At 49.1% G+C, this 25,832-nt stretch overlaps 1 protein-coding gene and 2 long non-coding RNA genes across 5 annotated transcripts in view; 1 reads left to right on the plus strand and 2 right to left on the minus strand.

Annotated features, from left to right (window-relative positions):
* Nucleotides 1-25,832, plus strand: part of LOC146421242 (uncharacterized) — a 117,253-nt gene that overhangs the window by 73,203 nt on the left and 18,218 nt on the right. The gene's annotated exons all lie outside the window — the stretch shown is intronic.
* Nucleotides 19-6,848, minus strand: LOC146421246 (uncharacterized). Of its 2 annotated transcripts, none has more exons than XR_014848812.1 (3): nt 6,809-6,848; nt 1,429-1,538; nt 19-377 (listed from the first exon to the last, which is right to left on the minus strand). It is a non-coding gene; the product is annotated as an uncharacterized LOC146421246 (long non-coding RNA). The 2 variants fall into 2 exon arrangements; XR_014848813.1 differs by lacking the exon at nt 6,809-6,848 and adding an exon at nt 6,200-6,293.
* On the minus strand, nt 12,877-17,550 carry LOC146421247 (uncharacterized). 2 transcript variants are annotated; one of them, XR_014848774.1, is made up of 4 exons: nt 16,430-17,550; nt 15,305-15,370; nt 14,896-14,981; nt 12,877-13,237 (listed from the first exon to the last, which is right to left on the minus strand). It is a non-coding gene; the product is annotated as an uncharacterized LOC146421247 (long non-coding RNA). The 2 variants fall into 2 exon arrangements; XR_014848773.1 differs by lacking the exon at nt 12,877-13,237 and having other exon boundaries at nt 14,807-14,981; nt 16,430-17,545.

A 25,832-nucleotide genomic window follows, 5' to 3' on the forward strand; every position in this document is an offset into this window, starting at 1 on the left:
TGAGTGGGGGGAAGCACCACTAAACCCTCTGAAACTCCCCCCAGAAGGGAGTTCCAAGTCTGAAGCAGCTGCAGGTGACTCAGAGCCGGAGCTCAGAGGTGCTGAGTCGAGTGGAGGCTGGGGGGCAGCATTTTGGTGTCCCACCCCCGAGTCTGCTTCCTCCCTTCTCAGCGGCCTCTTGGGTAACTTCGGCCTCACGGTTTGCCAGGAAATTCCAGGTGAAGCATCGCTGGTACCAGTCGCTCCAGCCTGGTGGGGGGAGCTGGCAGCACAGCCCGAATTCGGGGTCCCCTCCCTGTCCCGAGGGGGCGTGCGGAGGGCAGCAGCGGCTGGTCCGGCCTGGCCCCCCGAGGGGCCCTCCATGCTGGGGGAGGGTGCTGGCGAGGGGGAGAAGGGGGTGCAAAGGGTAAGTGGGAGCCCAGAATCACCTCAAAATTCATCCTAATTCCCCTTTCAATCTACCCAAAGGCCAACTTCCATGACCCTGACCCTCCCCAGAGTCCCTCGGAACAACCAAATCCCATCCTGACCCTCCCAGGATGCCAAATCCCCTCTGGATCACCAACTATGGGCCCCCTCAACAGACCTCAGAGGACCCCCAAATCTCACTCGGACCCCCGCAAGGCCTCCCAACTCTATAAACCCCCAATAAATTCAATGTACATTTAATAATATTGTGTGAATGAGCAACCAGATCTCTAACTGTTTTAAATTTAAACCAAGTTACCGAAGACAGTTTACAATTTCTCTCAACCACCACCACAGTGGTGCAGTCAGATTTCAAATAAATCAGTGTCAAATTCTGTCAGCCTAACAATGAGAAACTTCAATGGTAGTCACATAATGCCTCAATCTTGTGCCAACACTCCCCTCAGGAAATACAGCCAATATTCATTCCAGTTAGTCGTGTTCCTGGATTCCAGCAGCAGCTCTGAAGAAAGTAGTTTCCATAGCCAATCTGCATTTAATTTAAAGATTTCCATCTCTCCAAAGTCCTTCTCAGTTTCTTAATGTGAGGCTTACAGGAGTTATATTCCATTAGAGTAATGAAATAAATCATTCTTGGCACTCCATTCACACCTTAAATAAAAACTAGACAAACAAACAATTGACATTTCTGTAAGCGAAGGATCTATTCCTGCAATGCATGAGACCATTAAAGACAAAACATACACTTTACCTATCATTTCTTTACACTAATCACATTTTCAGAAGATCCTCTTTGTACACAAAGATATGATGTATGCAAGATAAACTAGCAACGTTAATCCTTCCACAGAGCTTTGGCCAACAATAAACATCCAAAGTGGCAATAAAAGTTGGCCTGATTATTTCAAAACTGATTCCAAATGCTGGTCCACTCAAAGCAAAGCAGGAAACTCCTTTTCAGGAAGACTTTTCCCCAAACCATAACTTAAGCTCACATACCTTCAAAGTCTTCCCCTCGAAATGTTCTTTAGCACAGTCTTCCTATGTCAGCAGCCACTTCCTCTGATTTTCACTTTCTCAAAAAACCTTTTTTTTCTTTTCTTGGGACTCTGTGAAGGAAAAAACATACCAAACTTTTTTACTTTTTAGGCATTTTCAAAGACGTTGCAAAACTCAAACTTAGGTAAATTGTCCTGTGTTATCAGATTATTACCAGAAGGCAGCATTTTTTAAAAAGAAGAGAAAGTTCAACTCAAGGAAAAGAGCAGACTTCTCAAATGACTGCATGTAGTACTATGCTATCACTTCATACACATAATTGGGAGTGAATAAATAGTTTTGTCTCTACACATGTAAGAGAAGATTTTTTTTTAAGTTCTTGGAATTTCTTATGACAAGTTTACTGTAGCTGAAAAGTTAAACAATTTCATTCATATTTGAACCTTGCCCCTGATAAAACAAAACCAGAAACCCATTAACAAGAGAAATGAAAGCAAGGAAGGCCAAAGTTTTTATGCAAAAGATAAAGTTAGTAGTGGTGTTTTCATGAAAGTGTATGAATACAAGTGGCAACATGAGAAAGGAACCACTCCAGACACATCAATTTCTTGTATGGCTCTAACTACTCCAGTATCTAGAACAGTAAGAGGTCCAGAAGTTACAATCACTACCAGCACCAAAATGTCAAGCTGTGACTCTGGACTGCAATTCAGGTGAAACAAACTGACTCAGAATGTCTTTGAGGGTTTATACTAGGAAACGAGTATATAAAATCTAAAAAATGGTAAGAAGCATTTCTCTCTACTAATAGAGAAAACAACTGCCACTCTTAATTCAAACAGCAAACATTATAAATGTGATGACAAGTCATGTAAGCTACAATAGGCTGTCAGTGTATGGAATAAGATTGCCCAAATTTTCTAAAGCAAAAAGTTGCGCATAAACAGAACAGACGATAAGCAGCAAAGGTGACAAAGCAAGTACCATCATTAGGAGACTCATAAAATGAGGATGAAAACCTACATGCCATCCTCTTTGGAATATACTATTGGACTGTGCAATTGCTTTCACAGCGCTTTTCTCCAGAAATGCCTGACTCATTTATTAGAGAGGATGGAGAACTCTGAGTATGATTCTGCACTCTGTCAGAGGGGCTCATCTTCATGACTCTTATCACACTCATTGCTCTAACTGTATGTCTTCCCATTTACTAAACAGGCAATTCCAGGGAACAAATGCCTCATGAATAACGCACTGTAACACTACTCTGGATTTTACTTTGGCTTCTGGCAAAGACTGCGTACATATTATGCAACAATTCACAAACTTTTCACAGCTGGACACTACTTACAAGATTTTTCATCAGGTTTTTCATTAGGTCTTAATTATGGTAGTTTAGTTTTACCCTTAAGCTTTATTTTGTAATGTCCCAGCCCCTAATGGTAAAATAAATCACAGAATCACAGTATGAAAAAAAAAGGCTGTGAGACTCTTAAGATCAAGTAAAGACAATTCCGAGACAGCTACCTGTCTTCAGACCAAGATTTGAATGTCATCTGGAAAAATGCCAAACACATGATAAACCATTAATTACTTACTCATTAAGTATTATCTCACTAGCTCTTCCTAAGAGAAGGCTGCAAGTGGACTACAGTATTGTGCACGCAACATTGTACAATGTACCTAAGGAGCAGACTAACCGTATACATGATTGTTCTATTTCTCCCTCAAGAGCTGACAGTTTCATGTGATTGTCTTAATAGAGAGCAATTCCTGCTGTTACTCCACGTTCACCCTGTCAACAAAGTGAGGGAATGATTGGGTCCGAGTAGTAACTGTCCCCTCAGCAGAAAAGCAAAGCAGCCATATCTAGAAACTAGCAAAATACCATTGTTACTCAAGGTGCAAGCCCACTACATAAAAAAGATTCTGAAGAGCCAACTAATATGCTCGAAAGATCAAGAATTCTGTCAAACCCGCACACAGGGATAGAAATCTGCCACTGAACTGCAGTCAAGTTATGAGTAGAGACAGTTGTCTTGACAAACTGCTATGACACACATCTGAGTATTGTGAGCAGGTTAGTAAGAAACCCAGAGATGAAGAAGCAAGTTCTGAAAATGCACGTGGTTAAAGCATCTGGTGCTTTCTCTTGAGTGTGGAAGGCAGCAACGCACAGAGAGCTGGTTACTGGAGAGCAAACAGCAATCGGAAATCCAAAGTACAATGATATCATCAAGTACAGTTAACTCAATCAGATTAAAAACAGCATTAAGTCCTAACTTCTTGGGAATTTATTTTTATCATCATCCTCAGGAAAACACACAGGAAAGAAAAAAATCCCTATTACTTCAGACTCATTACATTCAAAACCAAACTGAACTCTGCGTTTAAACTTGCAGGAGAAAACAGAAAACAATTACAGTAACCGTCACAAATATGATTTCATGCTACAAGTTGACAACAATCAAAGCCTTCATCCAGTGAAGCTGTCCTTCAAGAGAAAATTAATCCCAAACACAAAAATAAATGCCATTTAAGAAGGACTCTTGCTGCTTTTTAAGAATCCCCACCAAAACTTCCTATGTGCTGTGTGAGACCATACAGCTCTTAAAAAGAGAGCTAACTATCTTCTCTCAAATCCTGGAAACAAAGCTGCGAATTTCACTGGTTCACTACTAAAAAATTCCAAAAGAAACCTTTGCAAAGAAATGCTACATTCACCTGTCACAGATGTTAAACAGCAGAAACTTTCTGCATATTTTCATGTAGAAAATTTTACATACTTCAACTCTCTATGGTGAATACTCAACAATTCCAAGACTATTCTCTATTGTAGAACAAAGCTCTCCACTATTTTTTTAAATCCATTTTTATAAAGCAAATACATCAACAATATCACTAGGCCAGTACCCAGGGGAACTTAGAATAGGAGCAAATTATTATGTTAGTATTTAATGTTAATTTATTTATTGAAATAATTTAATAGACATACTAAACATAGTTTTATTGAAGATTTATTTATATAATATCTAGTTCTTATTGAATAAGGAAATGGATTGATGCCTATATAACGTGGGTCAAAGTTACAAGATGCTCATATAGCTTGAGTTATAAGATACCAATGTAATATGAATCATAACTTTCTGTACTAAAATAACATGAGTCATAACTTTCTACACAATGTAATAGATAGTATATGGTTAACTAGTTGCTTAATGCTTGGATAGACAAAAAAAAAAAAAAAAAAAAGAAAAAGAAAACCAAAAACTTCCCCAGGTGGATAGTTTCAAAGAACAGACAAGTATAGTTTCAGAAAGAGACATGTATAGCTGTACTGGGAAGCAGCAGGATGTACTAATGAGAAACTGGCAAATGTAAAGTCAATCAGCCACAAAATAAAGAATTTAGAATAGTTAGAGCCAGAAAGACCGAGAAGCACCAGAACTGCGCACGCTCCGAAGACAAAGTTGAAATGCTCAGATGTGAGGAAGACCTTGAGCCTTCATCAAAGAAGACCCCCACGACCACCGAACTGGGGAGGCACAAGTGCAGTGCAAAAGAACTATTTATAACCATGAGATCATATTATGTAAATTAGTTTGGGGGCATATACAATGATGTTATAATGACATAGTAACATTAAGAAATACTTACTGTATAAATAAGCCACAGCACTTGACAAAAGTGGGTGAGTTAGGTGGAGAAATCCCCCTCACCTCCAGCGCTGCAATAAGCAAATATCTGCTCTGTAGACACCGGTCTATGGGGTTTTATTTCTAGCCTATCTTTTTGGCCATCAGGATAACCGAGCTTTTGCTCAGCTAGTAAGTGATCTCGTATAAACAAGTCTTGTTATTCTTCTTCAAAGAAATGTCTCCAAAGCCCAACTTTTCTGGGGTTAACATTCCACACGCACATATTTTAAAGTTCTAACGGTACAATTTTTGTCAACGCGTTAAAAAGAAATTTATAAAATGAGGGAACATACACTGGTCTCACCAACAATAACCATTACCCTAACTGAACCTGCAACGTGTCCACCATTTGCAATTTGCTTTGACTGTGCGCAGATGATGTCCCACCTCTATGAGACTTTCAAAGACTAGCACTTACGTAATAAACTGTATCAGCAATCTTCTCGTTACGTACTATTTAGCACGGGAGGAGAACAGACACGCCGAACAATGACGGGCCGCGGCCGGGCACCGACGGACGGGGACCGAACCCGCCCTTTGCCTCCTCCCGCCCCCCGACCCAGACCTCGGCGGCGGACCCGGGGAGGGGAAGGATCCGCGCCCGCCGCGCTGCCCCTGCCCCGCCGGGGCGGAGCCGCCGCTGGGCGAGCGGCGCCTCTGACACCTCCCCGGGGGACGCGACCGGGACGCGACCGGATGCAGCCGCCGCCGCCCCGCCGGAGCGAAGCGCGAGCGGCGCCGGTGCCCGCCCCGCCCCGCCCCGCCCCGCCCGCAGGTAGAGCCGGCGCGGGGCCCGCCCGCTGCGCCGTGACGTGCCGTGCCGTGCCGGCCAGGGGTCCCGGCGCTCCCGGGGGTCCCGGCACTGGCGGGGGTCCCGGCCCTGGGCGGGAGGCGCTGGCGGGAGTGCGGGCGGACCGTCCCTACCTGACAAGCCGAGCCCCCTCCGCCGCCGCGCATGAAAAGCAACGAAGAAGGAGGCGACACCTCTGCGCCCCTTCCTCCCCTCCCATGGTTTCTTGGGTTCTCCCGCCCACGACGCCCCCAGGTGCCCCCCAGATCCTCGGGGAACACACCTGCAGGAACCCCTGCGGCTCTTTTTGCGAGGGGGCTGCCTCGGCGCAGCCGCTCGAGATGCCTCCGGCGATTGGGGCGGTCCTCGGATCCCCACAAAGAGTTGGAGTTGCAGGGGTGGAGGGGAAGAGCCGGCGGTGGGGGCAGGAGGGCGGCGGAGGGGGGTCCGGACTGCCCCCCACCGAGGGGCCGTTAACGCTGGGGAGGGCGCTGGCGAGGGGGAGAAGGGGTTGCAAAGGGTAAATGGGGGCCTGCAATCACCTCAAAATTCAGCTTAATTCAATCAAAGGCCAACTTCGATGACCCCGACTCTCCCCAGAGCGCCCCCGAACCACCGAATCCCATCCTGAGCCTCCCAGGACGAAAAATCCCCTCCTCCTCGGTCACGCCAGGAGTCCCCCTTCAGCTCCTTAAACCTCCTCCAAAGCACTCCAGCCCCCCGACCCACCAAATGCCCAAAACTGCGCCCAGGACCCTCTATATCCTACCCTGACACCACCAGCCCCCTTGAAACTCCTCCAAACGCAACCATGGCCCCCCTCAAAACCCTCAAAGCCCCCAAGAGCCCCCCAAAGCCCACTCGGACCTCCCCTAGCCCCCATCTTCTTCACCTCTGGTCGCTGCTGGTACTCCCGAACGCGACGGGAGTGGGCGGGACTCCCCTTTGTGACAAACAAGTTAATAGGGATTGGCTTTCTCAAAGTATTACATGATTTAATATTAAATGAATTTATAATAATATTATAATTGTAGGAGATGATAGTAAACATTATAACGTTAGTGTTGGTAAATACTAAAGTAATTGTATATGTTATGGAATGGCTAATGTTGTTGCAATAGCCCAGCTGTAAAGATGGCTTTCACCAAGGGGTGTGGTTTTGTGTGTTGTAACAGAGGTTTTGAGTTTGTATTGGACGAACTGTTGCTGACCAAACCCTCAAGGCACGACCATAAGAGGAGCAGGACTTCATCCAGTGAGGACCCAGACGACCGCAGTGACAAAACTACACCGGCAACAAAAGTAGTGGTTTAGGGCAAGACTATGTAAAACAGAAATTAAATATGCATAAGCCTGATGCAACACCAAAAGTATAAAAAGCAGGGCCACCATATTTTGGGGGCACCTCTAGAATTTTGCTATGCACTGTCCCTTTTGCTTTGTGAAATTTTTTTGTTCTCAATCAAATTTTTATAACTCATTCCCACTTGGGGTCTGAGTCGTTTGTAACACCTTGCTCTCATTACTTTTGCACTGCTCCTCCTCCTGCTGGGAGAAATGCAGCTCCACCTTCTCACTGAGGGTGACAAACTCCTGGCCTGGCACTTTTGCAGTCTGTGTGTTGGTTTTGCTTGGCCTGGTTTTTGGTAGTGCAGGGGCCGCAAAAACGGCTCCTGTGAGAAGCTGCTGGAAGCTTCCACCGTGTCCAGCAGAGCCAATCCCTGATGGCTCTGAAGGTGATGGACATGCCGCTGGCCCAGGCTGGGCCAAACAGAGATGCTGGCAATGCTTCTGTGATGACGTCTTTAAGAAGAAATCAAAACAAAGTACACATGTAGTTCCTTTCCAGTGTGAGAAGAGGAGCAGGTGAGAACATGTGACAAACAACATGGACACACTAAGCCCATGGGAGTCCATGGGGGCTGCAGAGATCCACTCGCAGCCCCTGGGGGAGGTGCCCACGCTGGAGCAAGTGGATGCCTGGAGGAGGCTGTGTTCCAGTGGAAGACCTGGTCAAGACAGGGGCCCTGCTTTGAAGCTGGAGCAGCCTGTCCTTGGAGGACTGCTCCGCATGGATGCGTGACCCACACCGCAGCCGTTTTGGGAGGGCTGATTACCCATGGGGCAAACTCACGTTGCAGCAATTTTGGGATGACTGCTGCCTGTGAGATTTGGACCCACGCTGGAGAATTGTCTCCCATGGGAGGGACCCCACAGTGCAGCAGCGGAAGGACTCCTCTCTTCTTAAGCAGCAGAAGAAGATCCTGGTGATGGACTAACCCAAACCCCAACAGTTTGCCCCCCCTGAACTGTCAGTAGGAAGGAGTGAGGTGGTGGGGGGAAGAAAAGTGTCTTCAAGGGCTTTATTTTATTTCTCATTATCCTCCTCTGACTCTCTTAGTGATGAATTCACTTTGCAACTCTAAGTTGAGCCTGTGTTTTCTCCCAGTCCTTGAAGTGTTTTCTCCCAGTCCTTATCTCCACTCATGAACCCTTCATTAATCTTTTTTCCTTTCTCCTCTGCCCAGCTGTGGTAGGGGACAGCAAGTGAGCAGCTGTTGCGGGTGGCCAGTGTTTAAACCAAAACACAGTCGTTCATAATTAACTAAGTAATTAAAAGCTTTTCTAGCTCTCCTGATTCTGCCTTTTTCAGGGATTACCACCATCAGCTCTCCGTTTGCAGGAGACAGAAGGGGAGGGAACAAATGCATTTGACTCCTTGGAAGCAGGATGAACTCGGCTTGTCCAAAGCCTGGCTAAAAGACGGGACGAACTTGGAAAACCTGGAGACCAGAGGTCACAGCACAGGGAGGATTAGCTCTCTGCCGCAGCCCTTTTCTGGGCCATGTTCCTGCCCTCCCACATTGCTTCTTGCACAGAGCCTCCCAGGAGCTGCCAGCATCTGTCTTGCAGCCACAGAGTTCATTCATTAAATTAATTTTAAGGGATATCTCTGGTTTTCCCACGTGTTTAATTTTATCTAATAGGGAAACGTGGTGGAGACACTTCCAGCATGAGGTCGGAGCAGTTTCATAGAATCATGGAATGCCCTGAGCTGGAAGAGATCCCCTCAGGATTGAGTCCAACCCCTGGCTCTGCACTTACACTGGATCAACTCTTTAAAAATCTGTTTCTAGACTGTCCATCCCGGCCTTGGTGCCTCTGGGGCAGGCAAAGGGGGGATATTGCAGCCTTCCAAGGTCTAGAGAGGGAGATTCCAACACCAGGCTCACCCAAAAGAGCCAGGAAAGGGGAAAAACCAAAGTGGATCTGTAAGAGCCTGATCATAAGAGAAAGGCTTCCAAAAGTGCTTCATCATTACAGTCACTGCTTATCATAGTCACTCTTGAAGACCTGAAAATTACATGTGGGATGCACTGTGCATAGGCCACCTTGAAGCCCATAAAAAGGAAGGCAAAAGTGATGCAAAAAGGTGGAGGGGAAAGTGAGGGGAAGAATCCCTGACCTTTGCCTTCCTCCCCCTTCCTCCCACCCCAACCTGTGAGACACCCTGAGGCCTCCAGGAGTTGACACCACCTGCTTGAGGGAAACTGTCTGATCCTGCATGCTTGGACCAAAATCATGAGCGAGTTGTGGAAACCCCTACCCCTACTCGTGTGTTCCCTGGTGAGAGCACCACGAGTGGACCGAGGTTTGGCTGCAGTGATCGTACACCAGGCCTGCATTTCCAGCCAAACTGCTCCCAAGATTGGAAAGAGACACTTCAAACGGAATTAAAAAAAAAAAAAAAGAGAAACTGCTTTGCTCCCCACACCCAGTCTCAGCAGCCACACAGGTAGCACAGAGTGTGGTGGTGACCTATCCTATGCTTTTTTAATTAACTCTAGCTTTTCCTATCTTTTCTCTACCTTTCTCTTTCTTTGTCTTTGCCTCTCTTACTATTAAATAAAAATACATTTATTTTTTGGCATCAACATTTAATCTCGTCTGGTTTTTATCTCATTTTCTGGGTAGTATTTTTAAGCTTCATAGTTCTTTCTGTTTTATTCACAAAGACTTAGTTTTCTTTGCTCTTCTGTGTTTAAAATGAGTTATAACAGTATCCCTCCAAAGCCAGGAGCAGTGGGAGCCAAAGGCCATTTCTTTATTTCGGTGGGTCCTCATCTCGCTTGGGATCCATTTGGAGGGTGATAAATTCTGCCCTGGGAAAGCTCCTGCACAGCTCCCATTCATGAGCAAACAAACCTCATTAATCAGGAAACACTCCCCTGCATCCCACAGATCCCGGAGCATCCCTGGGGGAGGCACCACAGGAACCATGACTGAAATGCGGCCATGGACAGTTCATCCCATGGCAAATGGGGTGAAAGCCCCAAAGCAGCAGCTCTGGGCTCCCAGAGCCGTGGAAACCACTCCAGCTCCTTTCTCTCTGCACTTGGACATGGAGGGGGATCCAGAGAGGATTTTCCACTGTCTTCCATCAAGACCCTCCTGTTTTAATTCCAGTCATCCACCGTGTGCTGCCTCCTGCTTTCCTTAGGTTGCTCAGTCCTGGCTCCTCCTGCGCTGCAGGGATCGCTCCAGTCTTAGATTTCACAGAATCCCAGAATGCTTGTGTTTGGAGGCACCTTAAAGCCCATCCAGGCCCACCCCCTGCCATGGGCAGGGACACATTCCACTATCCCAGGTTGCTCCAAGCCCCGTCCCACCTGGCCTTTGAAAGGAACAAGAGCGAGACGTCTTTACAAACAAACTCTGAAGCCTGCTGGCAGATAAGGCCAGATACTGATAGGTGAAAGATGCAATGGGAGAAACCTTAAATTCCATCAGAATTCCATTAATTGACACAGCCTGTTAGTCACCCAAGGCCATGATAAATCCCTGGACTTAGAGAACTAGAACAGAGACATAAAGAAAATAAAGGGGGGGTGGAATGTACATTAGAAGGGGATCTGTATTGGGCAATAAGGGAAGTCTGTACCTCTCAAGCACCTCAGCCAATGGGGAAAGAGAGGGAAATGCTGCTGGGAAATTAGGATAAAAAGAGGCTGCATCTGATTCGCCCCAAGCGAGCCTGGAGACACTTCAGAGACGAAGTCAGAGAAGTGGGTATTTGCTTTATTTGGTGCACCGGGTGTGGGGACAGAATTCTCTCCTCCAAACACGCACCTCGGTACCTTCAAAGGCACAGTGTTATAGGTAGAATTCATGAATATTTATCACATTCCCAGAATAGGAGTGGTTATACAAATAATTTCTCGGAAGTAATCAATATCAGTATCATTAGCATGTGCACCATGCATGCTCTGTATGTCCCGGTGGTGTTTGGAGACCCCAAAGACCCCTCCAGGATGAAGATCCTAGTAGTCTTCATCACAATGCACTTTTCAGCTTTCTCTCTGTAGCATGCGCGGTCCCTCATGGGATGATTTGGCGGTTGCTGTGCTTGGCTTCAAAGAATTCTTTTGCCCCCTTTTATCTTGATAAGACTAAGGGAATCCTGTTTTTATTTACATATTCTGCCTTATTGTGATAAATTATTGAATAGTGAATGTAGTATGCTAAGAAATACATGGCCTTTTAAGCTGATAAGCCACAAGGCCAGAGCTGTTATCTACATTCACTCCTCCCTGAGAAGTTGTCAGCCACAATTTGAATTAGAACTCAGCCTTCAGCCCTGAGCCAAGCCAGAAGACTCCAGATGGGGCCTTGCTGGTGGAAGGGGGCAAAAGATCAAAGAAATAAGGATGGTTGAAGTGTAAATAGATTTGGGTTATCTATTTGACCACTCCTTTCTCACATCCTCTAACAATTTGAGAGGCCCCATGGGAAATGCCCATGACCTCTCCATTTATTAATGAATCAAGTTACAGGACTCCTCTGTCTTCCTTTTGGACATAAACCTCTGGTGTTTGCAGATTAATTTTTCTGACAGGAGGCATCTGGGATTGCATGGACATTCTTCAGCAGCAATGTCGCTCTTTAATCTCTCTCTCTGTTCCCTCTCTCTTTATTTTCTCTCTCTCTCTCTCTCTATTCCCTCTCTCTTATTCCCTCTGTAATAAATGCAGATGTGATTCGTGCCAGAAAGTGCAGTGTTTTAAATGTGGGTGCACTGAGTGCAGTTTAGCCCTAGAAACAATTGGCAAAGAGAACTGCCATGAGGAGTGGGGTTGCCCTTATAAAGAATAAAACTGGGACTCAGAGACAGGATTTTCTTTATAAAGCACAGAGACAGGATTTTCTTTATAAACCTTGGTACGTTTCTCTGTGGTTGAGTTATAAAAGTTGTGTTACAACTGCTTTCGGGCTCATTCGAGCCCTGCCCCCTTCCCTTTCCTAGTTTTGCCTCGCCCTGTAGCCCTTAGAACTGCCCCCGTCCCTCTTCCTAGCTTTCCTTCGCCTTGCAGTCTTTGAGACCCCCAGTAACAGCAAGACTCAAGCACAGAAGATATCCCTGCATTGGCTGACGAACCTTAGCAACAGCAGAATGCAAGTGCAGAAGGAAACTGAGTTGGGTATAAAAGGAGAGGCGGGAAAGAGCCGGGTGTGTGGTGTTGGCCGAGCGAAGACTCCCAGGCACACCCAGCGCTGTTTTGCTTATTGTCCTCCCAGCCGTTATAATTAACATTCTAAATTTTATGCTTAAAATTAATGAAATAGAAGTTATCAAAGTTTTACATTTTAATTGGCTCAGTTCTCATTTATAACACCTCTCTCCTTATTCTCTCTCTCTCTCTTCCCTCTCTATTTTCTCTATTCCCTCTCTATTCTCTCTCTATTCCCTCTCTCTTTATTCTCTCTCTATTCCCTCTCTATTCCCTCTCTCTTTATTCTCTCTCTCTATTCCCTCTCTCTCTATTCCCTCTCTCTATTCTCTCTCTCCCCTCACAGCCGAGCAGGGCTGGCGGGAGCCGCGCTCCCCTCAGCGCCCCTGAGCAATGGCGGCAGCAATGGCGGCGCCGCTCCCTCAGCGCCGCCCCGGCCCCGGCGGGCGGGGAGCCCTCGGCAGCGCCCTGGGGGCAGCAGGACCGAGCCCCGGCCCCGGGCTGTGTCCCCGTGGCGCCGCAGAGCCCAGGGCACACACGGGCAGGGCACTCGGCGCCATCGCCCCCAGCCCCGCAGCCCCTTTGGAACCCGGCCCGGGGCTCGCCCTGCCTCCTCCAAGGCCCTGCTGGGCTCCAGCTGTTGCTCAGGGCTCTGTGGGGATCTTGTGCTCGGCCCGAGCGGGCTTTGTTTGCAGCCCGGGCTGCTGAGGGTCAGCCGTGAAATGTCACTGCAAGGGCACCTTTTCAAGTGATCAGCCCGGTGCTTCCTTTGTGCTGTGCCTTACGCTGCTGTTTCATTCTGCTTTTAGAACCTGCCCGTGAAGAGAAACCCCCCGGGAGAGGGGAGCCTGCTGAGAGATCCAACATCCTCACCCTAAGCAAGGGATGGAACAGCACACACTGCTGAAAAGATTCCAGCTGTTCTCAGGGCACAACCTCTTCAAGCTGAAACTGTTTAACTTGCTATTTGGTGCTCCATCTCTGTATAAAAGGATGCCCTAAAGTCTCCACTTCCAAGAAAATGTCTTAGATTGATGTTTCCTGTGCTGGTGACAGTCTTTCCACCCAGCCTTCTGGCTGACTACTCTGCTGCTGTAGTTCCATGGAGAGAGGTTGTTGTCTTTTACCCCTTCCCATGGGCAGGTCAGTGTTGTGAAAAACGAAGTTTCACTCTCCTGTTAGAATTTAAAAGCTTTAATAAAGGACAATAGGGGACAAAGACAATAGAGCAAAAGTAACAGCACTGGGTGCTTGGCCCTTAGCCAAAAGCACATTGTGACTATGGAGCACATCTTATACATAGGTTAACTATGGCATCCTTCAATGCATATTCATAGAAAATTATGCATATTCAAACATTTCTTCAAACTAGTTTGCATGTTCCAGGAACGTTTTAGCATGGCCCCTCCTCTGGCCTCTTTTCTAACTTTTATAAAAAAGACACTTTTTTATATCAGTGGAATATCATATATCTCCTGCTCATAGAAAGTTTCAATCCTATTCCACACAAGTCCAGAAGGGTGAAAAGCATGTTTGTGCCTGCCTTCTGCCATAGGGGAGGTATTCAGTGTATTTAACACTGCTATTAGGAAGCCAAACAAAGCAATGATATGCAGTTTTACATGCTTTTTCTATATTCAAAAAGCCCTGGAAATAAGGAATAAAGGAAATTGCTTTTGCAGTAACTTTTTACATATGCAAATCATGACAGAAAAAGGGGAGCAATTTTAAACTAAGAGAGGGTAAGTTTAGGTGGGATATTGAGAAGGAGCTGTTCCCTGGGAGGGTGGGGAGGCCCTGGTACATGGTGCCCAGAGAAGCTGTGGCTGCCCCTGGATCCCTGCAAGTGTCCAAGGCCAGGTTGGACACTGGGGCTTGGAGCAGCCTGGGATAGTGGAAAGTGTCCCTGCCCATGGCAGGGGGTGGCACTGGATGGGCTTCAAGGTCCCTCCCAAGCCAAACCATTTCCGTGATGAAACCAAGACATCAGCATAGATTCTGAAAGATGAAAGGCCATAATCCCACAGATCGGGGAAATATTCTTAAAAAATCCATCTAGGATAGGAAGAATATTTAATCAAGGGAAATATTTCACATGTCTAGAAAGGTGATTCTGTGCTTTCAGGAAAAAATGTGTTTATGACCCTTTTGAGTAAAATTTTTGTTTTCTTTAGACCCTTGGGATAATCTGATATAGGAGATTTGAGCATTTGCTATTCCAACATTGCAGCTTTGTGATTTTCTGGTGAATGCAAGATTATAATTTCACTTGGTTTGAGTTTTTTCCTGTTACTGCATTCCTGTGCCTATTATGAAGTCCTCATTAATCCTTACCCAGGTTTACATGTGAATTTTGACAGGATGGCTGCAATAATGCCATGTGTGGGTTGGGGTTTTTTTTATCTATTCCACTACTTAAAGCAAATCCTTTGCCTTTTCTGGAAAAGACCACACATTTCATTTTCTTCACCTTAACCAGAAGAGGCTGTTCCTTCTTCTTTGGGATTAGAGTAACATTCAGGGTTGACATCTTTGACTTTTGTCTTGCAACTCCCACTGCGAAAACAACAAGGGAGAACAATGTGAAAAGCCCTGTTTTTTCTACAAACCCTCAATTATTCTCCATGGCATTTCAAGAATACTGTTATTCAGCTTTCAAAGCTTGTTGTAGAATCCAAACCCAGAACCTATCAGTGCAAATACTACATCTAATTTTCCTATCACATTCACCTCAGCACAGGAAATCAATCCATCAGGAAGCTGAAGATTTGAAAATAGATGGCAGTGGAAAAACTGCCAGTAAAAACCATAGATAAACAGGGAAAAACACCCTGCATCAAGTGCAGATTTTCAGATTTACTAAATATATATAAACAAACCTGCATTGTGATTTGGGTGGCACTGCAATCACAGCTTCAGGGGTTTTACAGCATACAAAGTCACAACTGGGAAAAGGAAAAAGAAAGAGATAGTAAAGAAAAAAAACCAAAACTGTTGAAACCACTGGTAATAATAATAATCATCATCATCATCATCTCCATGTTTTTATCAGGCTGGTAAATTTAAAAAACCTAATTAATAAAAATATCATGGTAACTACATTTTGAATGTTTTTCCCAAAGGATTTTTGGGTAGCAGAGTTGCTGAGGGCTTGCTTTGTTTGTCTGCTTTTTGCTCAAGAAATCCACAGTATCCAAAAGAGTCCTCCAAGGATTCAATAGTGCAGACAGTTTCTGCTCCAAGTACTTCCAGCAATTGTTGGCATCTTTTAGGACTGTCTGGCTGGAATTACTTAACATATATAGCCAGAGCTTTCTCCTCTATTGAAAGGCAATATGACACACGTTCCCTGACAGATTAAAGCAAGCTGCACTATAAATTGTGCAGATTGAGCCCTCTTACACGGCTTATCCTAATCATAGCTCTGCCATTTGCTTCTCATGACAGGATAAAAATAAAAGTACCATAAAACTAAAATAAAATAGACAGTCTGCCATTTCTCCCTTAGAAAACATTTTTCAGAATCTCTTCAAAAATAATTGGGAAGAAAATGTGCTGAATTCTGCAATCTATTGAGTCATTTTTAAAGCTCATCCAGGCATGTTAAAAGGCTGCATTCTTTATATCAGCTAGCTTGGGAGAGATGTATTTTACATTGTCAAAAGCCTTTCAGAGTTTGCGTTTTTTCACCCTTAAGAATAAGTTTCCCCTAACTTTAAACTTAAATATTTATCCAGTGAGCAAGAAACGGTGAAACATTTAGGTTCACTCACCATGCCAGCCTTCAGTGATCTAAACCCTGCTTTCCCCTGCATTTTTTCTAGAATCTCACAATTTATGGGACTTTTTTCCCTTTCTGCAATGTCTGCATTTAAACTGTTGCAGCTAATGAAAGCAGTGTGAAAGTCTTCTTTTGATGGAGATGTATATTTTTAAAAGGCAGTTTATGGCATATTCTTCAGCCCTTTATAACGAGAACTCTAAAACCTGAACTCTTCTAGCACCTTCAGCAAGGGCAGTTGCCTCCCTTCTTGGTAAGGAAATGGTCACTCCGCAAAGGATGAATTCCAGATACTCAGCATTCAGCTGTAATCACAAAGATTGACATCTGGGAGGTGTTGTGACAGTTCAGTGACACAGGGAGACAGAAATGTTTACAACAAGCATTGATTTAAATATCTCTTTGTAGATCTGGAGCTTTGTAGAGTCCCTGCAGCAAGGATAGGGAACAGGGATAGGAGAATTCCCTGGCTAAATATCTACCTTTGTGAATTTCCTTATCAAAATGAAATAATGGTGTCTTGGCAAAGGATGAAAAGCACAAGGAGTGAGATATTACCCCTGAAAAGGACAAATTGTGACATCTACTTTATGACATGGAGATTTACACAGAATATTGGGAAGAAATCCTTCCCTGTGAGGGTGGAGAGGCCCTGGCACTGGGTGCACAGAGAAGCTGTGGCTTCTCCATCCCTGAAAGTGTCCGAGGCCAGGCTGAAAGGGGTTGGAGCAGCCTGGGATAGTGGAAGGTGTCCCTGCCCATGGCATGCCCTGAGATTAAAGGTCTCTTCCACCCCAAACCATTCCATGACTATATGATAGCTATACTAACAGTTACTCTGCATCTGACACAGAAAGAGTATCTTCCTGTGCACAGCTTTGTTTTGCAACCACAGGGACTTTATAAGGCCAGGAATGGCTCAGTACTGGAGAGCTCATGGTCAGGTGTCCTTGTTCAGGATTGCAGGCTAAATCAAATAATAATAGTTTTATGAAAACATAAGCTCTACCAGCACTTTTCTAAGGTTTTGTGATTAAAAAAATGCAGGTTTTTTCAGCCACACAGAATTCCATTAAAATATTAATTTACATCAATCTAAACTGCTTGAGCCACTTCTGTGGCACTTCATTTGCTTCTCTATTCCATCCTTGTGTTCAGGAATCTGTATTGGCCACCTGCCTTTCACGACTTACACCTTCCACACCAAGTGCTCCAGAGAAACCGAGCAGAGAGGTTGCTGCCAGCCAGGCCCAGCAGAGTCAGGACACCGCCACGACACCAAATCAGCAGAGGAATTGAAGCCCAGAGTAATAAAGGCAGCCTGGCTGGTGCTTGGCTTCACTCCGGTTTGTCACAGCTGATTGGAAGGATGCCTCAGCCAAGAGCTCTAGGCAAGGCAGGGAGTTCAAAGGGAGGAGCAGTGGTGAGACTGAACAGGATGCTCTGCTTCATCTGCAAAACCTCTGGTGATGTGGAGGACATTCAGATTATAAATACAGGAGCTCCTGTTGGCCACAGGAAACTGGGCATATGGACCAGGCTGGGAAATGCACAGGAATGAAGGATTGCAGCTGTGAGGTGCTCAGCACCCACGTCAGTGGGCTGCAGCTACTCTTGGCCTGAGCTTGGGAGGATCTTCCCTTTTCCTGTGGAACCCCCTGGCAAACACGGAGCCTTTCAGCCCACAGCAGTCCCCTCTGTGGAAGCACCAAGAGATTCACAGCCTCGCCAGGCTGGGTTGCCACCCCGTGTGCTGCAGCTCCTGCCAGGCCTGCTCAGGGAGCTCAGGTAGCTCTGCACACATCTGTCTCCTGGGAATTGCTCGCCTGGCAGGGAGCAGCAGCCGGAGACTGCAAACACAAAGCAAGCATCTGCTTTGCTATCAACCCCAATGCCAGGCAGTGTCCAGCGTGGCACATTGTGGCATCCTGGAGCTTTCAGCTGCACAACACATGTGGCCAAGGACATGTCCTCTTAGGCTCCTTGTCTCAGGAGATTTTCAGCCAGGCTGCAAGAGCTGCATTTGCAAATGCGTTTGAGTGCTGCAGCACCTCTGCAGGCACCTGACACAGCCAGTGGGATCCAATGTCCTGGCAGGAAAATCCCCATGTGCCTCACAACGAGTTCCACAAAACAGCCTGGCAGCTGCTGGCCCACAGAACAGAGAGTTCTGGAAAATCTCCTTGGCATGGCTGAGAGCTCTCCTCCCTGCAGAGATCCTACAGAATGATCTCTGCACCAGGGCAGCTCTCTAGGAGAAGTGGACGCAAGAAAAGGAGCTTTTGCATCACACCAAGGCCTTGTGGCACAAGTCACAAGCACTTGGTGTCCCTGCATCCCTCCCGCCCCAGGCAGCGCCTTTCTCCTCTGCCCCACACAGCACACACTGCAACGCCCCAGAGACCAAAAGGCTTCGGCCTTCAGCAGTTTCCCCCAAATCAATGGGGGACTATGGTGCAATGAAAACAACAAGGACTTCTGATTTGTCAATTCCATCATTTTTTTTAAATGAAAGCATCTTGTGGAACCTGTTCTAATCGAGCAAGAGCTACAGCTCAACTGCCTGAGGAACATATTCCAGGCCAAATGCTAAATAATATTATCTATTAGAAAAAAAAGAGCTCCCTAGAATTTACCAACTAATGTCTCATTTAAACCTTCAGAACTCTTTACCTTGTTTAATTAATTTAATAATTTAGTTAGTTTAGATAATAGGGTTTGGTTTTAATTAATTTATTTAGTTAGTTATTTTTAAATACCTTAATTTATTAATGAAACAGGAATAGAAGGCATAAGATAGCCTTTATCCTGTTATCCTAAATTCTACAAGAAAGCTCTACTAACATCTACTCTTACTTTAACCTCCAGGATTTTACTCTATTAAATTCTAGTTTTGCTCCTCAAATTCTTGAGGTAGCATCTCCAATGGCACCTCAGTCTTGAGCCTCCTGGCCCTGCAGCAGATGGACATTGCCACCTAATTTGGTGGCATCTACAGAATGACTGAGGGTGCCTTCAGTCGTCTTGTCCGGATTATTGAAAATGTCACAGCCAAAGTCAGGATTTGGTTACTCAGACCAGAACCCTGACTTGCTTTGGTTCTTGCTTTTTCTCTGAGGATGTTACAGCAGTGGCAGCATAGAGCCATGTGGGATGGCTCCTATGGCTGGAGCACTGGATTGAAATGTCTGAGGCTCCCAAACACCCTGTGCAGAGCCCTGAGCGCCCTCCTGAAGTGGGACGGCCGCCGCTTGGGGACAGCCACGGCCACGGGTGGGCACAGACGTTTCAAGCGCTTGAATGACTGCCTGTCCCACTTCAGGAATTGCTGTCCCCAGGTGCCATCTGGAGAGTCCCACGGGAGGGACCCTGAGGAACTCTCGTCCTCAGGTCTCCAGGCTGGGTCACTGCTTTGTGACCACAAATCACTTGGGAGGGACACGGAGCCACTGTCCTCGTCAGTGCTCCCACTCAGGTCTGTGTCTTCAGCCTAGGCCTCGAATGGGAGAGACCCTGAGCCACTCTCTTCTCCAGTCCTGCTGCTCACGTTTGTGTCCTTGGCCCATGACCCACCTAGGAGGGACCCTGAGGTACTCTCCTCAATGCTCCAGCTCAGGTGTGAGACTTCCGCCCAGGCTGTGCCCAGCCCTGGCAAACTGCTCACAGACCTGAGCCTGTTGGAGCTGGACCCCTTCTCACCCTGCAGCACTGCCAGGAGTGACCCTGAGTGACGCTGCCCTGCTGACCCTGCCCACTGACCGAGATCTTCCGGCTGGGTGAGGGGCTGTGGGGGCAGCAGGGGCTGTGCAGGGCCACTGCCCAGCTCTCTGCTGCTGCAGCCTGTGCACCAGGGGCAGCAGCAGCTGCTGTCTTTGCTACCTCTGCTGCCTCGGCAGTGTCTGCCTCTGCTGCCAGCAGTGAGCAGGGCTCCACCATGAGCCCTGGGCACAGGGGGTTGACCCAGATGGTGTTGATGCTGATGTCGTTCCTCTTCTTCTGCCATGGCTCTTGCTCCTTGTTGTCTTCCCCACTGGACACTGATTGATCTGTGTCTTGGAGAAACAGCTAGAGTTGTCCTGGGCCGCTGGGAGACTCCAGTTCATTTGAGTCACGGGAACTGGACTCTGAGTGACTCTCTTCCCTGCTACTCCCAGCTTGGCCGTCCTGGGACCAGTGCCACTCCTCGCTTCATAGCTCTTCCAGGAGCCCCATCGCTTCTGGTCCTGCCCACTGCCCAAGCTCTTCCAGCTGGCAGGGCAAGGGGCTGGGAATCCAGCTAAGGGCTTTGGGCCTGTGGTCTTTGTTTTCTTCTGATGTCTTCTGCAGGGTTCAGCCGGGCCCTGCTCTGTGCACGCCTGGAGCTTCCTGTACTCCTCCCGTGCCTGGGCTGTCAGGGGCCTGGGGAGCCTCTCTTCCTCAGTGCTCCATCTTTGCTGCCTGCTGTGTTCATCTTCTTGTTGTTTATGGACTAGTTTGTCTTCTCCCAGATTGGAGAAGGGTTGCTCCTCCATCTCCGGCTGTCTCAGGGCAGCCCCCGCTGCTGCCCCTGCCCCCTGCCCACCCAGAGCTTCCAGCTGGCCGGGCTCCGGGCTGGGGGGGCAGCAGGGGCTGTGCGGGGCAGCTGCCCGGCTCTCCGGCCCCAGTGCGGGGACTGCTGCTGCCGTCCCTGTCCCCGTGCCCTGATGCGGGGGCCGCCGTGTCCCCGGCTGCTGGCCGCGTCGCCGGATCACAGCCGCCATCCCGCTCAGGATGGCACGGGAGCCGCGCCGCAGCGAGCGCAGCAGAGCCTGGCCGCGGCCCCTGGGGCTGTGCGGGGCTGCCCGGCTCTCTGCTGCTGCCGCCTGCGCCACAGAGGCAGCACAGGAGTCGCGGTGCTCCTCAGCTTCCTGCGGGGCTGCCCGTGACTCGCAGTTGGACAGCTGCACGGAGCAGGAGAAGGATGAGGACCAGCTGGCCCTCTGCGGTGCAAACGGCCCCCCTGGCACAGCAGCTCCCTCCGTGCCCGCAAGCCTGGCCCCAAGCCCGAGCGCATCCCTCACCTTCTGCCTCCGAGGGAATTGCAGCCACTTCTTCTCGGGCTGGACGCCCACGGTGCTCTTCTCGCTTGTCGCCATCTCCGTCACGCTGTGACACTTCGCTTCTGCGGGAGATGCTGTCTCCTGATAGAGCAGCTCGCTCTCCTGGCAGTGGCACCCCCGGGCTCTCGGTGCCCTTTTATAGCCTCCCGCTCACGCCGTGTCCCCAGGTGTCACAATGGGCTCTGGGCACACGCAGCCACACGTCACAAAGGAGCCTGCAAGGCGCTGCTGTCCCCACGGGCCACTCCCCAGCAGCCCCAGGACAGCTGCGGGCTAGGGGGTCTCAGAACCAGCTGCAAACTGGCTGGAACCGGCTGGGACAGCAGTGTGGAAAGAGGGCGGTGACAGAGCTGTCACACAGCCCCTCGCAGGGACACATCAGAGACTGCAAAAGCAATCAGTGCATGTGCCACAGCTTTAAAAAACAGTGTTTGCATATCATGCCCAGCTCAAAAGTTCTAGAAGGCATCACTGCAGGCTGAAATTTGTTTGTAAATAATTAGAAGGTAGAAATGCTTGTGGAAACTGTTCCAAAAAACCCTTTTTCTGTCCAAAAAATCATTTTTGGTGTCTATTAACTGATAATTGCACACTCAGCAGAGAATTCCCTTCTCAAATCAGGATAGAGGCCCCACTGAAAAATGCAGACGCTCTTGCACATGGAACATGTGCAACCCCAAGTTTAGGGTCAAGAACTGTGGTGTGCAAATACTGAGCTCATTGGGACAAAGGTTTTCCTTCCACCATAGTTGAGAATTCCATCATTTGCCCATTTAGAATGCAGAATAAAACAAAGGAGAACTCACACGGTTCAGGAGGCAAAGGAAAGAACTCCAGAGATGAGCTGTTGGAATACAATTTCAAAAAAGGCTGAAACGTTCACACAGCTCCATTTGAAACTGGGAAATTGCAAGAGGAAGTGATGGCGAATACTCCCATTTCGGAGGGTTTGGATGGGCTCTTGGGAAGGACTTGTTCCCTGGGAGGGTGGGGAGGCCCTGGCACAGGATGCCCAGAGAAGCTGTGGCTGCCCCTGGATCCCTGCAAGTGTCCAAGGCCAGGTTGGACACTGGGGCTTGGAGCAGCCTGGGATAGTGGAAGGTGTCCCTGCCCATGGCAGGGGGTGGCACTGGATGGGCTTGAAGGTCCCTCCCAAGCCAAACCGTTCTGGGCTTCCACGATTCTCTGGTTCTGTAAATTACTCTGAAACGTTTCACATCAGCGTGAAGAAGTCAAGTTTATTTTTTGGGGGGTGTCATGTTTCCCCTTCGAGGTGGACGCTCTGCAAATTTCAGCCGCGTTGCTGAAATGAGCAAAGAGATCTCTGGTGCAGCTGGCACTCTTTCTTCCTCGGCTTCTTCCAGCCCCACAGCAGAGCCCCGGTGGAGCCCGGAGCAGCATCAGCGTCCGCGCTGGAGCTCGGCTGGAAGACAAGGAAGCACAAAGCTGCCGTCAGCTGAAGGCTCCTGCGGCCCTCGTGCCAAGGGCCCGCCGTGGCCAGGCCACGCTGGCCGTGCTCGGCACGCCGCCCAAAGCTGCCCGTCCGGCATCGCTGCCCTCGGGAGGAGAGCGGCAGGGCAGGACGTGTGCCAGCGCCCGCAGCCAGCCGCGGCACATTCACCTCCTGGGCAGCTGCCCGGAGCAGGATGCCACCCTGCTCGCTGCCATCTCCCAGATGCCCTTAGCCCACACATGCCAAAAGCATGGGGACCCACCTCACGCCATCCACCTTGCCAGGAAAAGCAGGTCCCAGTCGACGTCCTCGGCCTTCTCCCAGGGCACATCCGATCCACGCCGCAGCTGCTCCCGAGCACCTCCCGACCCTGACCTGACACCACCTGGAACGCTTCCTTTAAAAAAAACAAAACCAAACAAAGAAGTGAAAATAGATTACAGACACTGAAAAAAAGGGGAAACGAGAAGAAAAGTAAAATCTTATCTCTGTCGGGGGCTTGAGGAAGGCCCAAGCCATACATGCTAGGAACAAACCCACCCACGGGGGAGGGAATCCCATGCTTTCTCCCTTCCTTGCCCCCTGCACCGCCCCCCAAAAATCATAGGAACCCAAAGCAAGCAAGGGCAGGGGAGTAGCCCGAGCCCTTCCATGCCCGAGAACCAAAGCGGCCCAAAGCGCACAGTTTCAGGAGGCCCAGCCACCTCTGCTCCCCCCATGGGGCATTGTTTGTGTCGGGCTGGCTGCCCTGGCTCCAGCCCCAGCCCAGGGCACGCTGCCTGCTGGGGGCTGTTGCTAGGGCCTGGGGCTGCTGCTCCCATTTGGGATCCAGCCCAGCTAAAAATCAGCTTGGCAGCCCACTGAAGAATGAGCTGCACCTGCCCCAGCAGAGCGGGCAGGGAGCGTTCAGTGCCCAGCCAGGCTGTGCAATGCCCACGTGTGGGAGCATCCCCCTGCCTGTGGACTCATCTGCACGTTGGCTCTGGAGCCTGGCTCTGAAGCAGGTGCCCGAATCCCAGTGCATCATCTTCAGCTTACCGGGGACCAGGTCGAGGGAGATCTTGTCATCCTCAACATTATCCTCCGTGTCTCCAGTAGCAGCCCCACCTGGTGCAGCTCCTCCGGGGGCTCCTTCTTCCCTGGGAGTGGGAGAGACCAGGCTGTCAGTGTTCTGCCCAGGGCCCCAGCTGAAGTGCACCAAGCAGGGCAAGCAAAAGCAGCTTGCGTGGTGGCCAGCAGTGCTGGCAAGAGCAGCTCAGCTCCAGCACGAGAGCTGCATGTTCCCATCCCATGGCCCCTGCTCCGTGACACGGGCATGACAAAAAAGGCTGTGTTCCTTGGATTTTTATTGCCAAGGGATTTGTGTGGAGCTGCCACTTAGCAGGCCAATGAATCCAATGGGCTGTGTGGCTCTCTCCCTTCTTCTATGGCTGATGAATATCCTGCACCCAAGGATCACCGAACAGGTCTTCCAAGAAGGTCTGTCCATGGAGTGCACGGATAAACACCACCGGATGAGTCCTTGGCAGTCTGCAGAGAGGAAGCAGAAAGCGCCAGTCAGTTGGAGAAGGCTCCTGTCCACTTTGCCCCACCATTCCTGAGCAGGCCCAGGCTATGCCGGATATGCTCAGAGCTAAGCCTAAGCTTCCCCATGCATTCTCTGCTTGGGAGGAGAGCAGGACGTGTGTCACTTCCTCAGCAGCTGCCAGAGCGGGAGCTCATGAGCCCGCCACTGTCTCCCAGCGCTGCTCTTCCCCCCCGTGCCGCAGAGATGAGGATGCACCTGGAGAGAGCCGTTCTGGCAGCGGGAGCTGGCCCCAGCTGATACTTCGGCCCCTGCTGAACGGGTGCTCCCCGCAGACCATCTGGTGAAGCACGGTGCCCAGGGACCAGACAGTAGCTGGCTCGCCGTGGTACCAGCCAAAGTCCTTCCATTCTGGGGGGCTGTAGGCTGGTGTTCCTACAGAATACACACACAGTCCATCAGGGGAACGCTGCCTGCTCCCAGAGCCTCGCCCCAGCATCCCTGGGCACACCGGGTGAGCCGCTGTCTTCTCGCCAGCAGCACCTGGGACTCGTGCACAAACTTGGGCTCGTACAAGAAGCCACTGGGCTTGCAAGAGGGCAGTGGAAGCCCTGGGAAGGCCCAAGCTTGGGCCCTTGTTAGAAGGTGAGAAGGAAGCAAGCAACACGGCTCAATATGAGTCATAAAGCAAGCTCCATTTATTTCACAGTACGTGTGGCTTATATAGTGTTACAAGTGCTTATGTTTACTACTAAAAGTTATTATTTGCATTCTATTGCATTCTATTCTCACACTCTCAGGGTTCTCCCCTCATTCTTCTCAGGGTTCCTCCTCATTTTTCTCACGATATTCTATCAAAGCCCAAGGGCACAGCTGTGCCTCTCAGGTACCTTTCTCACGGCACCTTCCCAGGGCACTGCTGCGGCCTTATTTCAGCTAACACAGGCCTTGCTCGCACCTGGCACAAGCCTTATTTTGCAACAAGCCCTGACATGCTGAGCCATGAGATGCTGGGAGTGAGAGCTAAGCCCTGTCTGGGCTCACCTGCAAAGCTGGTGTATGCTGCCTCCTGGAGATAGGTGCCACAGCCGAAGTCAATCAGCTTGGCCTGTCCTGTGCACAGGTCGATGATGATGTTCTCTGGTTTGATGTCCCTGGGCAGGACCCCACAGATGGTGCAGTGCCACACGGCCTCCAGGACCTGCTGGAACAGCTCCCGCGCCACCTCCTCGGACAGGAAGCCCCGTGCCCGAATGAAGCAGGAGAGGTCCTGGGACTGCTCCGGGTGCTCCATCACCATCCAGATGCAGGTGGAGAGCTCAGCCCACTCCAACAACTGGATGATGCTAGGGCACCCCGTGGACACCTTGCACAGCAGGACTATCTCCAGGGGTGCCCTGGTGCCGTCGGGCTGCGGGAGGAGCACCGTGCCGTCAGCGGGGCTGATGCCGTGCCGGGGCTCCGCAATGATGCCCTCAGCCAGCCCGGTATGCTCTGCGTCCTCCGCTGAGCCCACGCTCCCACTCCCTCTCCCTCCTTCCCTCCCGGCAGGCGTCCTGGCGCCTTGCAG

This window comes from Lichenostomus cassidix, unplaced genomic scaffold (assembly GCF_008360975.1).
Source record: "Lichenostomus cassidix isolate B80296 unplaced genomic scaffold, HeHo_3.0 HiC_scaffold_43, whole genome shotgun sequence".
Classification (NCBI taxonomy): Eukaryota; Metazoa; Chordata; class Aves; order Passeriformes; family Meliphagidae; genus Lichenostomus; species Lichenostomus cassidix.